This window comes from Hemitrygon akajei, chromosome 21, assembly GCF_048418815.1.
Source record: "Hemitrygon akajei chromosome 21, sHemAka1.3, whole genome shotgun sequence".
Taxonomy (NCBI): domain Eukaryota; kingdom Metazoa; phylum Chordata; class Chondrichthyes; order Myliobatiformes; family Dasyatidae; genus Hemitrygon; species Hemitrygon akajei.
This window is the reverse complement of record NC_133144.1, coordinates 36,488,897-36,512,080: the sequence shown is the minus strand read 5'-3', so window position 1 is coordinate 36,512,080 and position 23,184 is coordinate 36,488,897. Positions and strand designations below refer to the sequence as shown.

The following is a 23,184-nucleotide window of genomic DNA, read 5'->3' as shown; positions in this document are numbered from 1 at the left end:
GTATATATAAAATTGATCTGTTTTGCTTAGTCAAATCTGTCTCAATGTCAAAGGCAAACAATCTCACTTCACTTCTGGAATTTAGCTCTTTGGCCAGGCTGTTTTCCTAAAAAAAAACAGTATGAATATGGCAAAAGTATTAATTGTTTAGTTGGGAACAACTGCCAATATAGACTCAAAGGATTCTATGTGGCATTTCTGAGAAATTCTTTGCCATGTATACAAGATAAGTGCTTTGAAAAAGCATTCAGCTCCTAAACTCCCCCCCCCCCAAATAAATGAGTATACAATTTAATTGAGAACTTTTAAACAGAAAATTTTTATTTGTGAATCAGATGCTCCTTTTCTTTCAGTAGAGCCCCCCCAAAAGGAGAAATTGTAAAGTATGAAAAACTATAAATGTTAACAGTTCTAGAATATTCACCTCCACCCTCTTGTTCAGTACTTAATTAAACCACCTCTGGAAGATATTAGAGCCAGTAGTCTTTTTAGACAAGTCTCTATTAGCTTTGCACAACTTGATGGAGCAAGATTTGCCCATTCCTTCTTGCAAAATTGCTCAAGCTGTACCAAATTAGTTGGGGAGGGGTGGTGGACAGCAATCTTGAGGTCTTGCCAGAGATGTTCAATCAGGTTAAGGTCAAGACTCTCAAGAACATCAACAGTTACTCCACAGTTGCTTTGACACCATGCTTTGGGTCATTGTCCTGTTGAAAGACAAACTTACTCCCCAGTTTAAGCTTTCTGGCAGAGGCTGGCATGTTTTTATCCAGGATCTCTCTGTATTTAGCAGCATTCACCTTCCCATCAATCCTGACTAGATTTCCAGTCACTGCTGCTGAAATGCATCCCCATAGCATGATGTACCCCACCACATTTTACAGTAGGGATGGTGTTACCCAGCTGATGCTAAATTAGATTTACATCACAAATTCTGCTTAGTGTTAAAGTACCACTTTTGTCTCATCGGACCACAAGACACTTTGCAATTTCTTTACAGGCAAGGATATGTTTATTTAAAACCAGGACTTCTTTCTAGCTACTCTTCCATAAATGCCCTTTTTGTGCAAGGCCTTAAGAAATTGTGGAGCTACGAACTTCATCTCCAGTTGCAGTCACTGACTTCTGCAGGTCACTTAGCCTTGGCATCAGAGTAGCCTCTCTTTCAAGTGCCATTTTTCCCTAGCGACCAAGTTTAGAGCGGCGGCCTGACTGAGACAGCATAGCTGTTTATTCATATTATTTCCACTTTTTCCACAATGGACTACACTGAGCTTCATGGTCTGTGTAGTGCCTTTGAAATGATCCTGTACCTTTACCCAGATTTGTCCTTTTCTATTATCATTTCTGAGTTGTCTTGAACGCTCTTTTGTCTTCATTTTGGTTTGGTCTGTTGAAAATCTATCATACTGTTGGACCTTACAGGGACAGGGGGTATTTATTCGTATGAATTCATTGAAAACATTTGATCCTCCAATTTTCAACAAACTGGGTGAGTTGGTAAAGTAATTGTACCTTGCACCCGAGGAAAGTTAGCATAGTAATTACAAAGGGGATGAATATTTTTTCAGCCTCATGATTTTGGCTTCTAATTTTTAATAAATTGTTGACAGGTTTTAGAATTTTTCTCTTGATTTGACCTGATGCACTATGTTTTATAGATTAGATCAAAAAAATCCAACTTCAATACACTTTAAATTTAGAAAATGAAACAGTAAAATGTGAAAATAGTTGTGGAGCTGAATAGTTTTTAAAGCCACTTTATGTAGTTACATCTGTATGTTCAGCTGATAATGATACTTTTCTTGGTACAATTCAAAACAGGAGCAGCAATACCTCCAGTATCCCAATGTCACAAAAATTATATGAACTGTTTATTCATCTCAGCTGTCCAAGGAACTTGCCATGTAAATTAATTGCTATGTTTGCCTTTATAGCCAATGATTACATTTCAATAAATACATCTGGGAGAATCAAGGGCTTTGGATTATTTGATGGATGTAGTTCATCATTACTTTATGACAGTTTTAATTTTCCCAAAGACATCAAATCATTAGCAAAAACTAGGAAATTATCAGTACAAAACCTAACCCAGATAAAGGAACAAAAAGTAAATACTTTGATTACATCTCATTTGTAATAAAAATGAAATCAGTTAATTCCATTCCAACGCACTCTCCTCTGTACCTTTTCCAAGGAACATACCCCTCCCTGCTTCCTCTCCCCCACCCCTTGATCTTTCCTCTGATTGGTTTTCCACCCTCCCCCCACCTTCTTTATAGGGCCCCTGCCCCCTCCTTCTTTAGACCCAAAACGTTGACTGCTTCTTTCAACGGATGCTGCCTGACCTGCTGCGTTCATCCAGCTTTTTTGTACGTCTTGATTTGACCACAGCATCTGCAGTGTACTTTGTATATACATTGTTCCAGTAAGTTATTTGTAGCTGATGAACAAATTTTTAAATCTCTAAATCACAACACGTCATTTTTATTACTGAGCCTCAAGCTTTCCTCTTGGATCTTTAACACATTAAAACTATGACCATTTAAAATAGTTATCAAAATGCATATAGAAATTCAAACAACAAAAGTAGAAACTGCTGAAAATACTTAGCAGCTCAGCAGATAGAACACAGAACATACAGCAGTACAGCACTAGGTGTGCCAACCTACTGCACAATCAACTTAACCCTTCCCTTCTACATAGCACCTAACCCTCCATTTTTCTTGTTTCTCTTAAACTTTTCTCTTGTATCAACCTTTACCACCATCTGCAGCAGCGCATTCCAGGTACATGCCACTCTGTGTAAAAAATGTACCTCTGATATCTCTCCTAAACTTTCCTCCACTCACCTTAAGCGTCCACTCGTACTGGCCTCCGCTATCCTGGGAAAATGAGGCTGGTATTCCACTCTATTTATGCCTCTCATAAATAATGTTATATACCTCTCACCTCTCATGCTCCTTCACTTCTAAGAGAAAAGTACAGGCTCACTCAAACTTTCCCCCATACAAGTTGTTCTCTTATCTAAGCAGCATCCTACTTTATAAATCTCCTCTGCACCCTCTAAAACTTCTACATCCTTCCAACAATGAGGTAATCAGAACTGAATAATACTCCAAATGTGACCAACAAAGGTTTTAAAGAGGTGCAACATTACTTTGTGAGTCTTGAACTTGATTTTCCTGACATACCAGTACCAACAACACAGGTAGGAAAAAGAAGGAGGTCCTGAAAACAGACTACAAGGAGTTAAGAAGATGAGAAGCAGGACCTTAAAGGTAGTAATCTTGGGATATCTGCCTGTGCCACACGACAAGAGTATAGGAATAGAGTGAGGTGGAAGATAAAAGCGTGGCTGAGGGATTGGAGCAGGAGGCAGGGATTCAGATTTCCGGATCATTGAGTCTCTTTTGGGACAGGTGTGACCTGTACAAAAAGGACAGGTTGCACTTGAATCCGAGGGGGACCAATATCCTGGCAGGGAGGTTTGCTAAGGCCATTGGGAGAGTATAAACTAGAATTGCTGGGGGGTGGGAACCGAACTGAAGAGACAGAGGAAGGGGTGGTTGGCTCACAAATAGAGAAAGCTTGGAGACAGTGTGAGGGGGAGATTAGGCAGGTGATAGAGAAGGGAAGCACTCAGACCGATGGTTTGAGATGTGTCTATTTTAATGCAAGAAGCATCACGAACAAGGTGGATGAGCTTAGACCATGAATCAGTACTTGGAGTTATGATGTTGTGGCCATTACAGAGATGTGGATGGCTCAAGGGCAGGAACGGTTACTTAAAGGGCCAGGCTTCAGATGTTTCAGAAAGGACAGGGAGTGAGGCAAAAAAAGGGGGGGGGGTGGCGAGGCACTACTCATCAGAGATCATGTTACGGCTGCAGAAAAGGAGGAAGTTGTGGAGGGATTGTCTACTGTGTCTCTGTGGGTGGAAGTTAGAAACAGGAAGGGGTCAATAACTCTACTGGGTGTTTTTTTTAAATATATAGACCACCCAATAGTACAGGGACATCAAGGAGTAGATAGGGAGACAGATTATGGAAAGATGCATAAATAACAGGGTTGTCGTGGTAGGAGAATTTAATTTACCAAATTTTGATTGGCATCTCCCTAGAGCAAGGGGGTTAGATAGAGTGGAGTTTGTTAGATGTGTTCAGTAAGGTTTCTTGACACAATATGTAGATAAGCCTACAAGAGGAGAGGCTGTACTTGATCTGGTATTGGGAAATGAACCTGGCCAGGTGTCAGGACTCTCAATGGGAAAGCATTTTGGAGATAGTGATCACAATTCTATCTTCTTTAGCACAGCATTAGAGAGGGATAGGAACAGACAAGTTAGGAAAGCGTTTAATTGGAGTAAGGGGAAATATGAAGCTATCAGGCAGGAACTTGGAAGCATAAATTGGGAACAGATGTCCTCAGAGAAACGTACGGCAGAAATATGGCCAATGTTCAGCGGATATTTGTGTGGAGTTCTGCATAGGTACATTCCAATGAGACAGGGAAAGGATGGTAGGGTACAAAGGCTGTTGAAAACCTAGTCAAGAAGAAAAGAAAAATTATTAAAGGTTCAAAAAACTAGGTAATGATAGAAATCCAGAAGACTATAAGACTAGGAGGAAGGAGCTTAAGAATGAAATTAGGAGAGCCAGAAGGGGCCATGAGAAGGCCTTGGCAGACGGGATTAAGGAAAATCCCAAGGCATTCTACAAGTATGTGAAGAGCAAGAGGATAAAACGTGAGAGAATAGGATCAATCAAGTGTGCCAGTGGAAAAGTGTGTATGGAACTGGAGGAGATAGCTCAGGTTCTTAGTGAATACTGAAGCAAAGTATTCATTACGGAAAAGGATGTTTGGCAATTGTGGGGATGACTTAGTGGACTGAAAATCTTGAGCATATAGACATTAAGAGGATGTGCTGGAGCTTTTGGAAAGCATCAAGTTGGATAAGTCTCTGGAACCAGACGAGGAGGCAAGGGAGGAGATTGCTGAGCCTCTGGCAATGATCTTTGCATCATCAATGGGGGACGGGAGACGTTCTGGAGGATGGGAGGGTTGCGGATGTTGTTCCCTTATCAAGGAAGGGAGTAGAGATAGCTTAGGAAATTATAGACCAGTGAATTTTACTTCAGTGGTTGGTAAGTTGATGGAGAAGATCCTGAGAGGCAGGATTTATGAACATTTGGAGAGGCATAATACGATTAGGAATAGTCAGCATGGCTTTGTCAAAGGCAGGTCATGGATTTTAGTAAGGCATTTGACAAGGTTCCACACAGTAGGCTTATTCAGAAAGTCAGAAGATATGGGATCCAGGTAAGTTTGACCAGGTGGATTCAGAATTGGCTTGCCTGCAGAAGGCAGAGGGTCGTGGTGGAGGGAGTACATTCAGATTGGAGGGTTGTGACTAGTGGTGTCCCACAAGGATCTGTTCTGGGACCGCTACTTTTCGTGATTTTTATTAACGACCTGGATGTGGGGGTAGAAGGGTGGGTTGGCAAGTTTGCAGACAACACAGAGATTGGTGGTGTTGTAGATAGTGTAGAGGATTGTCAAAGATTGTAGAGAGACACTGATAGGATGCAGAAGTGGTCTGAGAAGTGGCAAATGGAGTTCAACCGGGAGAAGGGTGAGTTGGTACACTTTGGAAGGACAAACTCCAAGGCAGAGTACAAAGTAAATGGCAGGATACTTGGTAGTGTGGAGGAGCAGAGGGATCTGGGGGTACATGTCCACAGATCCCTGAAAATTGCCTCACAGGTAGATAGGGTAGTTAAGAAAGCTTATGGGGTGTTAGCTTTCATAAGTCGAGGGATAGAGTTTAAGAGATGCGATGTAATGATGCAGCTCTATAAAACTCTGGTTAGGCCACACTTGGAGTACTGTGTCCAGTTCTGGTCACCTCAGTATAGGAAGGATGTGGAAGCATTGGAAAGGGTACAGAGGACATTTACCAGGATTCTGCCTGGTTTAGAGAGTATGGATTATGATCAGAGATTAAGGGAGCTAGGGCTTTACTCCTTGGAGAGAAGGAGGATGAGAGGAGGCATGATAGAGGTGTACGAGATATTAAGAGGAATAGATAGAGTGGATAGCCAGCACCTCTTCCCCAGGGCACCACTGCTCAGTACAAGAGGACATGGCTTTACGGTAAGGGGAGGGAAGTTCAAGGGGGATATCAGAGGAAGGCTTTTCACTCAGAGTGGCTGGTGCGTGGAATGCACTGCCTGAGTCAGTGGTGGAGGCAGATACACTAGTGAAGTTTAAGAGACTACTACACAGGTATATAGAGGAATTTAAGGTGGGAGGTTATATGGGAGGCAGGGTTTGAGGGTCAGCACAACATTGTGGGCCGAAGGGCCTGTAATGTGCTGTACTATTCTATGTTCTATGTTCTTCCAAGCCTGATTGAATTTTTTGAGGATGAGACTTAAGCATATTGATGAAGGTAGAGCAGTAGATGTAGTGTATATGGATTTCAGCAAGGCATTTGATTAGGTATCCTATGCAAGACTTATTGAGAAAGTAAGGAGGCACGGGATCCAACGGGACATTGCTTTGTGGATCCAGAACTGGCTTGTACACAGAAGGCAAAGAGTGGTTGTAGACAGGTTATATTCTGCATGGAGGTCAGTGACCAGTGGTGTGCCTCAGGGATCTGTTCTGGGACCCCTGACCTGGATGAGGAAGTGGAGGGATTGGTTAGTAAATTTGTTGATGACACAAAGGTTGAGGGTGTTGTGGATAGTGTAGAGGGCTGTGAGAGGTTACAGTGGGACACTGATGGGATGCAAAACTGGGCTGAGAAGTGGCAGATGGAGTTCAACCCAGGTAAGCGTGAGGTGGTTCATTTTGATAGGTTGAAGGGCCTGTAGAGTGCTGTAGTTTTTCCTGTTTCGATGACTAATGAAGGCCAACATACAACAGGCTTCCTTAAACACCCTATTAACTTTCACAGCACCTTTGAGATTCTATGGATTTAGACTCCAAGATCCCAGTTTTTCCGGTGATAAGAATCCTAATATTACCCCATACTCTGCCTTCAAGTTTGATCTTTGAAAGTGTATCATAATGCACTTTTCCCAATAGAGCTCCATCTATTTTTCCATCCATCTCTGCTTTGTCTATATCCCATTGTAACCTTCGATGACCTTCCACATTAATCACAACAGTGCCAACCCTCACATCATCTGCAAACTTATTAACCCTTCCATCCAATTCCTCAAAGTAATTTGAAAAAAAAACGCAAAGATTAAAGATCCCAAGATAAATCCCTGCAGAACATTACTAGTCACCAACCTCCAAGCAGAATAGGCTCCATCTACTTCCACCTTCTGTCTACTGTGGGCAAGCCAATTCCAAATCAACAGAGCCAAGTTCCCATGGATACCATGCCTCATGAATTTTTGAATGAGCATACTATATATACAACATGCACTGCTCTATCTACATCAATCTGCTTTGCCACCTCCTCAAAAACTCAATCAAGCATGTGAAGCAGACAGGAGTGCACACAGGAGGCACACAGGCCTTGGCCCTCACAATGTCTTACTGAATGTCCCTAATAAGACAATGCTTCTCCAAACTTCTGCATATCTTGTTAATAAGAATCCTTTCCATTAAGTTTGTTCACTGGTGATGTTAAAGACTCACTGATGTAATAATACCAGGATTGTAAAGGCTTTCTTTATATTTTGTAAAAATGTACATGGAGTAACGTAACTTAGTTGAGCACTTCCTCAGAGCTAGCCAAGGAGGAAATAATTTTGCATATGGGCTTCAGACCCCTGCCTTCAGTCTGTCCAGTTCATCATACTAGAACTTTACTGGATATTCCAGCAGAATAATAATATCATGTGTTTATTTGACTCCAAATCATAAGCCATTTGTAATTGACTTATCTTCTACTTTTGTTGACCTTTTTACCCATCCTCTTAGCTTCTACTACTGTTCCAGACTCTGGCAATTTAATTGTCATCCTTTGCATGCCTGCAAGTTAGACTATAGCGCATGAGCAATAGAGGAATGATTAGTTAAGGGTAAGATGGCTCAAGTATAAAGGAGAATCTGTTCCTGCAGACCATAAGGCGGGGGTGAGGAGTAGAGGCAGTCTTGGAGCTTCTGAAAAACATTCCAATAGATACGTCTCTGGGGCCATTTAGGATATAGCCCATCTTACTACGGAAATGGAGGGAAGATATTGCTGGAATATTGACAATGATCTTTGCATCCTCACTAGCCACAGGAGTACCCCCATAGAATTGGAGGATGGCAAAGGTAATAATACGATATTAATGAGATCACACCTGGAGTAATTTGAATGATATTTAGTGTCCTTACCCAAGATAGGATTTACATTCCTGTGGGGCAGAAGTAGAAGAAATACACTATATCTACATCTGGAATAAGAGGGCTGTCCGTTCAGGAAAGATTAATGAGAATGGCCTAAATTTGCAAGTGTTTCAAAGATTAAGAGGCAATCTCAATAAAATGATTTTAATATTAGGTTGAATGCTATTAATTCAAAAGACTTCTATTCCACTCATCCAGACCTTCCATTCTTTCAACTGTATGTTAAATTAGTTTTTCTAATGTTATTTTCCATTCAATCATAATACAACTGATTTGCTTTAAAACATTATTCACTCTTCCATCTACAGTGGATTCTGGTTAATAGGGATATATCAGAACCAGTACATTCTGGCCCATATCAGCTGCCCCCATTAGTCAAACTTTAATGGAAATAGATAAAAAGGTATTAAAAAAAAAAGTTCAACTAAAGTGTAACTGAATAACAAATTATGTAATTAAATGAAATATAAAACTTAGAACATACTAGTACCACAGTACTATAAAACTGTGTATTAGTTCCCAATAGTTATTGATGGAGGAATTCAGACTGGACTAGACTGGACTGCCAACACAGATGCCTTGTGCAGGAAGGCACAGAGTCGACTGTACTTCCTAAGAAGGTTGGCGTCATTCAATGTCTGTAGTGAGATGCTGAAGATGTTCTATAGGTCAGTTGTGGAGAGCGCCCTCTTCTTTGTGGTGGCGTGTTGGGGAGGAAGCATTAAGAAGAGGGACGCCTCACGTCTTAATAAGCTGGTAAGGAAGGCGGGCTCTGTCGTGGGCAAAGTACTGGAGGGTTTAACATCAGTAGCTGAGCGAAGGGCGCTGAGTAGGCTACGGTCAATTATGGATAACTCTGAACATCCTCTACATAGCACCATCCAGAGACAGAGAAGCAGTTTCAGCGACAGGTTACTATCGATGCAATGCTCCTCAGACAGGATGAAGAGGTCAATACTCTCCAATGCCATTAGGCTTTACAATTCTACCGCCAGGACTTAAGAACTTTTTAAAAGCTATTATTAATGTTTTTTGAGATAGTGATTTAGATGCATATCATATTTTTTACTGAGTTAAGTATTGTATGTAATTAGTTTTGCTACAACAAGTGTATGGGACATTGGAAAAAAAAGTTGAATTTCCCCATGGGGATGAATAAAGTATCTATCTATCTATCCAGTGTATACTGCCGTGTTCGTTTGACTGTAAACAAACAAAAACAGCAGACACCTAGTGCAGATAGATTGCCTTCACACAACGTTTTTGACAACTGCATTCTCCAAAACTTTATTTTCATTACAACATTCAAGACAATTATCGATACCTTCAAATTCTTCGTAGTTTTGGAATTGTGAAATTGTTTCATTTTCACTTTCTGCTGTTTCTGGTATCTCCAGGTCTGAATGCCTGAAATGGCAGTAAGCAAAACAGTTCTGAATTGTCTTTGTACTTACCGGTACTTTTCACCAACTATCGGTGACAAAAATCACTGCTGTTTTGAACATAAAACACACACAACTGTTGCTATTTAAAAAGTGTTCACTCGAATTAGTGTCGTGTCTAACAGCCACGCAAGTGTATGCAACTGATGCTAGTTAGAAGTTGTTCAGCAGCAGCAGTCTTTTGTCCCAATTAAGTCCCATAGTGACCCCAACAAATGAAGGGAATCCTGGCTATTGTCTTGATTCGTTTTTGTTCTTTCAGATTTGTCCCAAATAAGCAGTTGCCCTAACTGGTGACCAAATTAACCGGAAGCCACTGTAATTTAGAAATGTAACTCATGTTTGAAATACCAGTTCCATTCAGTTGAAACCAGCCTCCAGAACTGGTTTTAATTAAATGGCAGGACCCTAATGATGAATGATCATAGTTGGAACAAAAAGCCACTGAACTTCTGACATGCCACACCAACAAGTGCTGCCTCTGGATAAATCTTCTCTGCTGCAGTAGTTGGCTTTTCAACAAATATAAATATGCCAGTGAAGTTTGATGTACTTCTCAGTCCAACACAGAGGCAATGGGTTCAATCTCACTCCACACACACCATTAATCAGACTCCTGCTCCAATGCTATACTGACATGTTCAGCAACATTGGAGCTGCTGTCTCTTGGATGAGATGTTAAATTGAGATTGCACATACACTTTCAAATGAGCACAAAAGATTTCATGACACATTTTTTTTAAAAAAACAAAGCAAAGACAGTCTTGAGTAGAGGTATAATTCTCAACCTCCTTGCCAATATGTATCACTCACTGAAAATTATACAACAAAAATCCTGACATTCTTATAATACCAGGTTATTATAATAGGTGTTATGCACAGATTAATTGGATTTTCATTACAACATCAAATTACGCATATGTAATTTTTCATTTTCACTCCAAATTTTGTTGAAATTTTCTTTATTATTAACATAAGGTTTCAGTTTTTTTTCTAAATTAATTAATGTTTTTAACTAACAGTTTAAGATGGGGCTGGTGAAGCACAGTGATGACTTTCTGGTAGTAAGCAAAACAAACAATTTTCTTCTCAGATGCGATCACTGCAGTTAATAACCTGCAACTTCCCTTTTGAAGTTGAGCACTTGAGCTTCCTGTATGACATGACATTTTGTGATGTGAACTGAAGGTTGTGGTGTGGTGTGTTTCTGCCAAATCGAGGCAGCAGGGCATGAGCCGATGTTTGGCCATTGCTGGAGCAGACTTGGAGGCAATTTGATGTGGAAGAACCAAGGCGAGGCAAGTGGAGGCAGACAGAGTTGAGGCAGCAGGGCCAGAGACTGGGCTCAAGAGCAAGGAAAGAGCAGAGATTTGATCAATTTAAGCATCAGGATGAATTGGAAAAGTCTGGTACAGGCTGAATCAAGGTGGCGGAGCCAAGTCCTGAAAAGCATATTGTAGCAGCTGGCCCCAGGTCAGAGAGTGAAGAATGACCCGAGGTTTGGGATGATTTAAGTGCTGGGCCAGACTGAAAGGGTCACGGTGATGGGTCTGTAGGCAAGGTATGAGCCACAAGTAAACCAGCTTTGTGAGGTTTACTTGTCTCTGCACTGAACTGAGGCCGTCCCCTGCAACTAATGGGCTCCTGAATTGGCTACAGTGATGATTAGTTTCATGGCTGTGGACTCACTTTTGTGAATTTCAGTTCTGAATGTTATTTGCTTGTTTCTATTGTTTGCATGATTTGTTTTTTCCCTGCACATTGGGTGTTTGATAGCCTTTTTTAAAAAATAGGCTTTATTAGGTTTCTTTGTTCTGTGGCTGCCTGTAAGGAGACTAATCTCAAGGTTGTATATAATATACATAATCTGTTAATAAATGTACATTGAACATTTTTCTTTTTAAAATGTGTTTTTACTTAAAGTATTAATACTGATAGCCTAAAATAGTACTAAATTTGACCAGATGTTTACTATGTAAAGCTTTTTTAAAAAATCGATGGAAAGACTCAACTACTGTAAATTCACCCATCACAATTTTAGTCAACATCCCAAAAGTCTTGTTTTCACAAATGGAGGAGTCTCAAACAAGGTGCCAGTTAGTTTAAACTGAGCTACTTATAAATTTCCTATCGCAAAGGGTGGTGAACCTCTGAAATTCTCTGCCCCATTAGATGGGGAGAAAATTGGAACTTTTTAAAAGTTTTGAAGTCAAGGAACATAGGGGAATAGACAAATGGGACAGAAGAGATGAAGCCAGTATAGATCAGCTATGATTGAGTTAAATGACAGGGCAGGCTTGAAAGGGACGAATGACCTATGCCTGCTCTTATTTTTCTTTGTAGTGTTCAATTAAACTAGTTTCTTCAAAAATCAAAACGAGTATCAAAACACTAATCAAATGTAATGATATAGTTAATTTTAATTAATATTTAAATGCAGTCCACATAATTGACTCCATTTAAGTGTGTGAAATCTAAAGCTAGACTGTTTTTACATTATTAAGTGTTAGGATTTTTTCTGAGTCATCATCACCATCAGGTGCCATGCCCAGTTTGAGCTTTGACTGCCATGGCCCACACACTCCTGTTTTGGGTCAAGTGGATCAATTCATTGGTATTCATTTCCAGTTCTTTGGCTGCTGTCTCCATCATTTGTCTTTGCCTTCCTCTTGCTTTCTTCCCTTCAATCTTTCCCATAATTACCGTGCATTCTAACTCCTCTTTCCCAATCACATGTCCAATGAAGTTACATTGTCTTTTCACGATCTCATACATTATTTCTCTTTTGTGCTTGCTCTATTCATGACATCCTCGTTAGATATTCCTTTCGTCCATGATATTTTTTGCATCCGCCTCAAAAACCACATCTCTGCTGCTTCAATTCGTTTCCTCACGTTACTAGATATTGTTCAACATTCTGAACCATATAACAAGAATGAAGAATATGTAGCAGTGTGCTACACGCAGCGCTAAAATAACGACATGGAGTCGGTAAACTGCAATCAAAGAATGTTTTATTCGAACTTCACAGCCTTGCTTTAAAGTCTCCCTCATCCCACCCTCCCCCGGGCGCGGATGGTCCAAGAGACACGTACTCACAAACCCCCGCAGGCTTTTCCCTGTGTTGCGGACCTGGCCTTTGTGCCTGCACGCTGGCTAATTGTGAGCCGGTTCGAGTGTGCTAGTAAGTGGGTCGCCACAAATATACCTTTTTCTGAGTCCCATTTTTTTGCAATAATCAAGAGAAGGCTCTGAAGGTTCAAATCAGGTCTGAGATAATGCAAAGAAAGCATTAAATGTTAGTTTTTAATAAAGTGGATAGTGAGAGAAACTGTAATTTCCAAAAGCCTACTTGTTTCATGTAATGAAAATCTTCAAAATAAACTGGATACCTATGAAGCTAAAATGGTTTAAGGTACAGTATAGCTTTCATTATTTTTGTTAACAGACCCACTGTACATTTGTAACATTTTCATTTTGAGTGTTTTTTTTTGAAATCATTAATTACAACTTGCCAGCATCAGAAAGAATACAATAACTGTAAAGTATTGTTAACAGCTCTGCTACCGGAAACATGAGTGAAATTGCATCAAAAATAGCAAGTGTAAACACTGATAGGATGTTCAAAATTACTGTGACTTCAAACAATATACACAAACTATTTTCAAAGAAAAATTTATTACACAATTAAGAACAATTATCTAGAAATATGAGAGATAAATGCCAGAATAACATGCATTTCGCTACTACTTTTAATAGTTCATGAGATGCAGAATGCAAGTTTGCAAGAACCGCAAATAATTAAAAAGACAAATAGTATTTGACCTTTTACAAGGGAATGGGTGTACTAGAGTTAGAAAAAAAAAATCACCTAACACTTATTTGTAGAGAGCAGTTTTGGTCTCTACCTTGGAGTCAAAACAACAGGTTCATTCAAATGACAGATTGGTTTGGGGTTTTGCTCAATGAGTTTCAAGAACTATCTAATACAGATTGAGTACTCCTTATCTGAAATTTAAAAATCCAAAAACCTCCAAAATCCAAAACATTTTTGGGTGCTGACATGACAGCCACCAATGAAAAATTCCACAAGGGTCTGGGAAGGTTCCCAGGTGATGCCTAGGTCTCTGTGCACCGCAGAAAGTTCTGAGAAGACCTCACACATGTATTGAAAAGAAATTAATGAAAAATAGAAAAATACTGCATAAAGCAAAGAAATGAAGATCTCGATCGTGTATCAAAAAAGTGGATTTGTCAGCATCAGAGTGAAGGTAGAAAAATCACCAATGCAAATGATCTACAACCCTAAATTCTGAAAGAGGTGGCTGAAGAGATTGTAATGATCTTTCAAGAACCAATAGATTCTGGCATGGTTTCAGAGGACTGGAAAATTGCAAATATCACACCACTCTTCAAGGGAGAGAGGCAAGAAGAAAGGAAATTATAGGCCAGTTAGTCTGACCTCTATGGTTGAGACAATGTTGGAGTCGATTGTAAGGACGAGGTTTCAGGATACTTGGAGGGACATGATAAAATAGGCTGAAGACAGCATGGTTTCCTTAAGGGAAACATTGCCTGACAAATCTGTTGGAACTCTTTTGAAGAAATAACAAGCAGAATAGACAAAGGAAATTGTGAAGAGCGGCAGGTAGCGTTAGGGAAGTAGGGAGACTGCAGAGGAACTTTGACAGATTAGGAGAATGTGCAAAGAAGGGATAGGTGGAATACAGTGTCATGAAATGTATGGTCATACACTTTGGTAGAAGAAATAAAAAGGTAATCGATTTTTCCAATGGATAGAAAATGCAAAAATTCGAGCTGCAGAAGGACTTGGGTGTCCTCGTACTGAATTTCCTAAAGATTAATCTGCAGATTGAGTCAGTGGCAAGGAAAGCAAATGCAATGTTAGCATTCATTTCAAGAGGACTAGAATATAAAAGCAAGAATGTAATGTTGTGGCTTTATAAAGCACCAGTGAGGGCTCATTTGGGAGTACTGTGAGCAGTTCTGGGCCTCATATCTAAGAACGGATGTGCTGACATAGGAGAGGTTTCAGAGGAGGTTCACAAAAATGATCTGGGAATGAAACGGTTACCATATGGGGACTGGTTGATGGCTCTGGGCCTGTACTCACTGGAATTCAGAAGGATGGGGGGGGGGGGGGAAGAGAAGATCTCACTGAAACCTATTGCATGTTATAAGGCCTCAACAGAGCGGATGCAGAGGGGATGTTTCCTATGGTGGGGGAGTTGAGGACTAGAGAGGACAGACTCAGAATGGAGGGATGTCCATTTGGCACAGAGATGAGGAAGAATTTCTTTAGCCAAAGAGTGGTGAATCTGTGGAATTCATTGCCACAGAAGTTGATAGGTTCTTGATTAGTGAGGGAATGAAGGTTGACAGGGAGAAGGCAATAGATTGGGGCTAAGAAGGAAATGGATCAGACATGAGGAAATGGTGGAGCAGAGTTAATGGGCCATATCATCATATATGCTGCTTAACACTATGCTGATCATGAAGCAAAGATCTATCGTTGACAAACTGAAAATTTACAGTAGGTGTTTCATGCATAAAATTATATTAAAAATATGCAAAACAAACCCCCCCCCCCCATTGTAGGTACTGTGGAACAGGCAGCTATTTGAAATTGATGGATTGATGGTAGATAGGAAGTCAATATCAGTGCTGGAACCTGGTAATAGACACAGATGGGACAGTCATTCAAATCTAACAGTCTGTGGAGGACCCTCCCTCACATCAGACTGTGCTTCGACTGCAGACTGTTCACTCTGTACATAAGCTGTATATGTAATGTAAATGGATTTAGTGTTTAGACTTGAGTCTCATCCCCAAGATATCTCATTATATAGTTGCAAATATTCCAAAATCCAATACACAAGTTTCACAGATTGATCTGAATTTTTCCCCCACCAATCTATCATCCTCTGACAAAACTGGTAATATGTTCTCCAAATCTAAGCAAATTCTAATGGCATGGTGTGCTTTTGATGAAGGTAATCCTTATATAATATAGATTCTCATACCACAAAAAAACAATATGGATTCAGTTCCATGGCTTTAAACTCCTTAGCCCACAAAACATGCTTTAGTAACAAACTGTACTTTCATTACCAGTAAATTTTCTATTCACTTATGATGTGAACATTCAGTGATTTTAGTTGGTTTAACCCCGATCATCACAAGCTATGCTTCTTTACAGTCAACTCCACCAATTTTTCTTCTCACAGGAGTCTCCTTGATCAAACCTCGGAAAACTTGCCCTCAAAAGAAAGTACATCTATACATCGAAAAGCTATTAACTAACCGTCCCATAGATTACAACTATGACAGATGACATTATAGATATTTCATCTCAAAACTTTATTATACCTAACGATTAGCCAAACATTTTACCCCTTTCTTGGCAAAATTCATCTGTAAATTTGATCTGGACTTTTTTTTAATCTCCAGCATCTAAAACTTGGAGACAAAAAGTATTTGCTAACAAACCCAAGGCATTTCAGAAGTCTGACAGCAGTGCTGACGAACTGACTGTTCACACCAAACATCGAAATCTTTGCATCAGCTCTTAACACAAACACAACAAGATTGGACATGGCCTCACACAGAACACGTATTGCATCCGAACTAAAAGCTTCTGATTTAACAATCAAACTCGCAATAAAGTAAATCCATCGTAATCAACGCTGGAAACATACAGGGAAAAGATAATTTTAAACATCGAAAATAAAGCTGCGCCGACATGAGAACTTCCAAGGGAACGCGAAAGTTTAAACTTGGTTACATTTCACCCACTACCGGCCACAGCTTAATTTTATTTCAAAGGCGGTTTGGGAGTAATGTTTTCCTCAGATCCCGATGAAGCAGCTGCCCCATTCCCTGGCCTGCTCCGAACTCCCTCAGTTCACCCTGCCGGCTGGGCAAAGCGGGGGGGGGGGGGGGGTGTTGAGAGGCCAAAGCCAGCGAGTCGACAACAAGGTGGGGAATAAGGAGAGGGGCTGAGGGTGGGGGCTGGCGTGGGAAAGGAGGGTTGAGACGAGGGCCCTTCCCCGTCCCCTTCCCATTTATCGCTCTTTAAATCCAACACACTTTGCTCTGAGAAGTCGGGTATGGGAGGTTAGACAGAGAATTCCCACTCACCGGAGCGTCGCCTTCCTTCCGTTAGTACGCCCAATCCTCTCACCGTCCGTAAACGATCCTTTTTATCTGGAGGAGCAGGTTCCAGCAATAAAATCCCCCTGGCTCCGCAATCACCGCGAACCCCTGCGCTCCGTCTCGCCCTCTCCCGCCGCCGCGCGCGCTCCCTGCCAATCGTGCTCTCACCAGCACGCGCGTGCACGCATCCAGTCAGGATGACGCCACCTGAAAAGCAGAGTGTGCCGGAAGTCGTCGTCGCCGCCGCCGTCGTCGAGACGAGGCTAATTGGCGGGTAACGGTGCTGGGGCTGCGCCGGTGGGTGGGTGGTTGGCTGGTGACTGGGGAGGTTTCCCCGTCGAGTTCATCTCCTCCTTTTGAGCTCCGGTCGGAAGTTACCGGGCGGTCTGGAACCGTCCTTTCCGCCCGGCCGGGCAGTTGCAGGGTGCGCGCGACGGGACCCGTTTGTGTCACGTCAACTCCCTGCGAGATCACGTGACGCACGGCGACCGACTGTTCTTCAGCCCCGGAAAGCGACGGGCCTTCTCGGGTACACGGTGAGCATCTGCTGGACAGGGAAGGACCAGCGGAGGCGAAAGCAACACCCGGCGGCCAGTCCATTGAGGGAGAGTATTTCCTGGTATTCCAGATCTCAGAATACCTTCCCTAGTAATGCTCCTCAGCGTTCCCTGCGTACATTTGACGACTGCATTAGTGCTGCTTCATGGACTTATGCTTAACTCATCAATTTCATCCACCTTGCCCCCAGCTTCTGCCCTGCCCCTAAATTCACTTGGTCCATTTCTGACACTTCTCTCCCCTTTCTTGATCTCTGTGTGTTTCCATCATTGGAGACAAACTGGCAGTTTTTTGTTACTGTATCTCTTCCCACATTGTCACCTGTAAAAAAAAAAGATTCTCTTTTCTCAGTTCTTCGTCTTTACTGCATATGTTCCCATGATTAGGCTTTCCTTTCCAGGATGTCCTCCTTCAAAGATAGGGGTTTCCCTTCCTCTAAGCGATCCTGCCCTCATCCACATCTCCCGTTTCCCAGACACCTGTGCTCACACATTCTTCTGATGTTCTGAACAGGAATAGAGTTCCTCTTGTTCTCACCTACAACCCCATGAGCTTCCACATCCAACGCTTCATTCTCCGTAACTTCTGCCATCTTCGACGAGATTCTCCCACTAAACACCTACCTCCCTCTCCCTCTCTCCACTTTCCACAGGGATCACTCCGTCCGTGATTCCCTTGTTCATTCAACCCTCCGCACTAATCTTCCTCTTGGCACATAGCCCTGCAAGTGACAGAAATGCTACTTCTGCCCATTCACCTCCTCCATTCAGGACCCCAAACAGTCCTTCCAGGTTAGGCAACTCTTCACCGGTTGGGGTTGTCTACTGTATCCAGTGCTCATGGTGCAGCCTCCTCTATATTGGTGAGACCCGATGTAAATTAAGGGACCACACTGGTGAACACCTCCGCTCTATCTGTCAATAGCAGTATTTCTCGGTGGCCAACCATTATAAATCCTATCCCCATTCCTGCTCCGACATGTTGATCCTTGGCCTCCTCATTTGCCACAGTGAAGCTACCTTCCATGTGGAGGAGCAACACTTCATATTCCATCCAGATAGGCCTCCAACCTGATAGCATGAACATTGAATTCTCCTCACAGTATTTTTTTTCCTTTAAATTGGGCAGGGCACCTCTACAACCCACACCTCCAAGCTCATCTCATTGATTGGAACACCTGACTCCAAATAGCTTTTGTAGAAGCCATTACCCCCAGTGGCTCACATACTTTTTCCAACAATTACACATAATATTGGATCATTTTTCTTAATAAATAAATGAACAAGTATAATGTTTATGTTATTTATTTAATTGAGTTCTCGTTATTAGTTTTAGGACTTGTGTGAAGATCTGATCACATTTTAGGTCATATTTATGCAGAACATGGAACATAGAAATCTACAGCACATTACAGGCCCTTCAACCCACAATGATGTGTCGATCATGTAACCTACTTTAGAAACTGCCTAGAAATTCCCTACTGCATAGCCCTCTATTTTTCTAAGCACCATACACCTACCTAAGAGGCTCTTAAAAGACCCTACGGTATCCGCTTCCAGCACCACCGCCGGCAGTGCATTCCACATACCCACCACTCTCTGTGTGAAAAACCTACCCCTGACATCCCCTCGGTACCTCTTTCCCCCTTGTACCTACTTGCAAGCACCTTAAAACTATGCCCCCTTGTGTTAGCCATTTGAGCCCTGGGAAAAAGCCTCAGGCTATCCACGCGATCAATGCCTCTCATCATCTCATTCACCTCTCTCAGGTCACCTCTCATCCTCCGTCACTCCAAAGAGAAAAGGCCAAATTCACACAACCTATTATCATAAGGTATGCTCTCCAATCCAGGCAACATCCTTGTAATTCTTGTCTGCACTCTTTATAGTATCCACATCCTTCCTGTTGTGAGGTGACCAAAAATAAACTCAGTACTCCAAGTGGAGTCTAACTGAGGTCTTATATAGCTGTAACATTACTACACAGCTCTTGAACTCATTCCCAAGGTTGATGAAGCCCAACACACCATATTAACAACACTGTCAACCTGTGCAGCAGCTTTGAGTGTCCTACAGACATAGACCCCAAGATATCACTGATCCTCGACACTGCCAAGAGTCTTACCATTAATATTATATTCTGTCTTCAAATTTGACCTACCGAAATGAACCACTTCACACTTACCTGGGTTGAACTCCATCTGCCACTTCTCAGCCCAGTTCTGCATCCTATCGATGTCACACTGTCACTTCTGACAACCCTTCAGACTATCCACAACACCTCCAACTTTTGTGTTATTAGCAAACTTACTAACCCATCCTTCTACTTCCTTATCCAGGTCATTTATAAAAATCACAAAGAAGAGGGGTCCCAGACAGATCCCTGCAGAATACCACTGGTCATCATCCTCCATGCAAAATATGAACCATCTACAACCACCCTTTGCCTCCAATGGGCAAGCCAATTCTGGATCCACAAAACAAGGTCTCCTTAGACCCCATGCCTCTTTACTTTCTGAATAAGCCTTGTATGAGGAACCTTATTAAATGCCTTACTGAAATCCATATACACTACATCCATATATGCTATATACACTACATGCTCTATCTTCATCAATGTGTTTTGTTACAACCTCAAAGAATTAAGGCATGACCTGCCCTTGACAAAGTCCTGCTGACTACCCCTAATCAGATTATGTCTCTCCAAACACTCATAAATCCTACCTCTCAGGATTTTCTCCAACAACTTGCCCACCACTAGAGTAAGACTCACTGGTCTATAATTTCCTGGGTTATCTCTACTCCCTTTCTTGAAAAAGGGAACAATGTTTGCAACCTTCCAATTCTCTGGTACTTCTCCCATTCCTATTGATGATGCAAAGATCATCGCCAGAGGCTCAGCAATCTCCTCCCTCACTTCCCACAGTAGCCTTGGTTAAATCTCATCCAGTCCCAGCAACTTAACTAACTTAATACCTTTCAAAAGCTCTAGCATATCCTCTTTCTTAATGTCTATATACTCAAGTGTTTCAGTTCACTGTAAATCATCCCTACAATTGCTAAGGTCCTTCTCACTGGTGAATACTGAAGCAAAGTACAGTCGGCCCTCCTTATCCGTGGGGGATTGGTTCCGAGACCCCCCGCTGATACCAAAATTCGCGGATGCTCAAGTCCCTTATTTAACATGTATCAGTGCGGTGGCCTTTAGGACCCAGCGGAAGCCCGGGCTTTATTTAACATGTCTCCGTGCGGTGGATATTAGGACCTGGCGGCGGAGCTCTGAATCCGCAGTGTTTCTGTTCACGAAAATAATCATGATCACGATTGAAAATAAGGTGGAAGTAATAAAGCGATTGGAAAGAGGTGAAACGCCATCGGTCATTGGAAAAGTGTTAGGCTACAGTCAGTCAACGATTGGAACAATTTTAATGGAGCATGTGACAGGCCCTGCCCCGATGAAAGCTACAATTAATACTAAGCAATGCAGTGGTTAAATTATTGAAATACATATGTTTCTTAAGTGTTTTATATGCATAGAAAGGTAAAATATGTACTATACACTAAGAAAAACATTTGACTAACTGACGCTAAATAATACCGGATGTACCTGTTCCGACTTCAAATCCGACTTAAAGACGGACTCAGGAATGGAACTCATTCATAACCCGGGGACTGCCTGTATTTTTAAGTAATTTCTAGATTACTTATAATACCTAATACAATGTAGATGCTATGTAAATAGTTGTTATACTGTATTGTTTAGGGAATAATGACAAGAAAAAATAGTCTGTACATGCTCAAATAACGAGTGCTGGGGAGAGAACTTCTGGATTTTCCTGATCTGCGGTTGGTTGAATCTGCGCATACGGAATCCGTGGATAAGGAGGACTGACTGTATTCATTAAGAAATAGAGAAAATTCTACCGGGTTCACAAATTTTCTAGCACCACTGTAAAAACATATCGTTTCCCTTCATTAACATAAAAATTCAAAAGAAAAACAACTTCATTGGTTTATGTAATTTTCCTTCATAATAAATTGTTCTCCCTTGAAGTCCAATATATCATTCTTAAGGTGTGGCACACAGCCACAGTTCTTGGTAATGCAGGCTTGTTCAAACCTGGCCTTTATTAAAGTGCTGGATTACTACTAATCCTTTATATCACAATCCTCTAAATTCAAGTGCTGACATTTCATTAGCCTTTGTGATTACCTTATATATCTGTCAATGATGTTTTAACCATCTATGAATTTGGAATCTAACTCTTTGAATTCTCCACAATTTATCGCATTCTACCATTGGAAAGTACTCTTTATTACTATCCTTTTCATTGTTGAAAGAGTTGACTTCATATTGACCAACAATGAATTCCATTTACTGTGATTTTGTCCAAACATTTAATGTATTAACATTGCTTGTGATTATAATATTTCTGTCTTATTTCCGTTGCAGCCTGCGTTTGTGTCTTTGGTAAACTTGAATATATGGCTTTCTATCTCCTTTATCTATTTCATATATTAATATATGGACTAGTTGAGGCTAAAACACTTAATCCTTGTGAGAATCCACAATCACACCCTGTGTTATTATCCTTGCCTTATGCCATTCAACTAGTTTACTTCAGCTTCCTAAGCAGGCAAATTATATGCTCTCAATTTCATGAGTTGGAGCTTAAGCTAACAGATTCTTCTGAGAGACTGTCAAATATTTTTTTTGGTCCAAATTGAGGACATGATTAGATACCCCGTACCCCATTTTGATCACCTCTCTTAAAAATAATGTTCAGGCTAATTGACCTCGCCTATAATCTGTCTGATCAACTGAAGGTTTTCAAAGAGTTCAGTCAGTTTAATGATTATGGACTCCAGTAATTTCCTTAACTGATCTATAATCTCTTGGTGTTTCTTCCTTTGACAAATACAAGATTGGCACGTGCAATTTTCCAATCTGAAAGAACACTTCTGCAATCTGTAATTTTAGATGATTATAACAAGTGTTGTTACCTACATTTGATATAGGAAATTTGTTACAGTTAAATTCCATTTTTTGAATTACTCTTCTTTTGTTTGTGCTAATTTTGGAGCTTCCCCGTCCCTGATTGGAATTAGATCCTAGAAATTGAATTGCATAGTGCCCACATTTTAGGCAATAACCACTCAAAATTCTTCTTTTTTTCAGAACAGAATGCACTAGCAATCATTTATAGGTGAGGTTATGTTAGTCACTATCATCTGCTGCACTTAGCCTTTTTCCTGTGCTCCGTGCCTGCTTTAATGATATACAGCACCTACTTCTGCCTGACATAATAGTTTTGAACTCCAATGTATATGATCATTGTGGAACTGCCACTAGAGACCCAGGAGTAAATCATTCTTGCCAACTCTTTTCTTACCATTTAAGGGATAGTCTGTTGACACTTGAAGGCATAGCTGTGGTTTTATAAGGGATTGTAAACTACAATAGTACCTTCAAAGGTGTTTCCTCCAGTGCTTAGCTGCTGAGCTACTTGTTTCATATGGTGACACCATTGACTGCTCTCTTATTGAAGACATCTTTATGATCATGGCTCGCCAGTTAGGATGGGTCATAGACATATTGACACTTAAGTACTTCCTCCTGGAGAATCTTCAGAGACAGCACATTTTACCTG

At 41.1% G+C, this 23,184-nt stretch overlaps 1 protein-coding gene across 3 annotated transcripts in view; it reads right to left on the bottom strand.

Annotated features, from left to right (window-relative positions):
* bmpr1aa (bone morphogenetic protein receptor, type IAa) overlaps nt 1-17,623 on the bottom strand; it is a 260,246-nt gene extending 242,623 nt beyond the window's left edge. For all 3 annotated transcript variants that reach the window (XM_073025226.1, XM_073025225.1, XM_073025227.1), the window contains exon 1: nt 16,962-17,623. The gene's annotated coding sequence lies outside the window, so the exon portion shown is untranslated. The remainder of the gene's footprint in view (nt 1-16,961) is intronic.
* Between the last annotated feature and the right edge of the window lie 5,561 nt (nt 17,624-23,184).